Genomic DNA, 934 nt, shown 5'->3' with positions numbered 1-934 from the left:
ATATATATATATATATATATATATATATACACACACACACACACACACACACACACACACACACACACACACATATATATATATATATATATATATATATATATATATATATATATATATATATATTCAAACATACATGAATTTCATTGTCATGTGACATTTCATCAACTTGGTAGGAGATATTTTCTTTAATGTCATTTGACTCAATGTGTCCTAAGGCTTGGTTTGTACTATAACACACCAACCACATTTGTCGATGCTACGAAATGTTGGATATAGGATAAAATAAACTTGTCTAACATTATTTGCTAAAGTGAATGGATTAAATGGTTGGTATCTTAAAATCATTTGAATCTCAACAATATTATACCTAGGATTCACTCTCATACCACTCCTAAAATGATCAAACCATTAAAAAAAAAGTTCTACTGTCTTTAGAGAAGTAGAAGTGTTGTACTCTAGCTCATATATTTTATGAATAATCCCATAGAAATAATCATATTCGCCATTTGTAAGGTCCTTGAAGTACACTACAATTAGTTGTTCTTTCCTTTGGATCATGCATTGGTGCGAAACTTGTACCCATTGACAAAGTACGTGTGTCATTCTGTGACGCATCTCATATGCCAATTTGCCAAATCCCTTAACTCTTGAATTGTGGGACTTAATGGCTTGTTATAAACCTAAAAAGATGCCACATTCAAATGTTGCATGAAGTGTAACAAAAAATATTTCTTTTATTAACGAAAACATATACATACTTGGTATATGAACTAGTAAGGAAACTTTGAGCGTATTCGAGCATAATACTAGGACTTGCTCAGCCGCACCGAATGATATGTTAATTATGAACACAATAGTGGCTATCTCGAGATTTGCAAACACATTATGGGATTGGAACATATTCAAGGTACGATTTAACTTCAGCACAATT

The sequence above is a fragment of the Vigna radiata genome, unplaced genomic scaffold (assembly GCF_000741045.1).
Source record: "Vigna radiata var. radiata cultivar VC1973A unplaced genomic scaffold, Vradiata_ver6 scaffold_149, whole genome shotgun sequence".
In the NCBI taxonomy this organism is placed as follows: Eukaryota; Viridiplantae; Streptophyta; class Magnoliopsida; order Fabales; family Fabaceae; genus Vigna; species Vigna radiata.
This window is presented reverse-complemented; position numbering follows the sequence as displayed.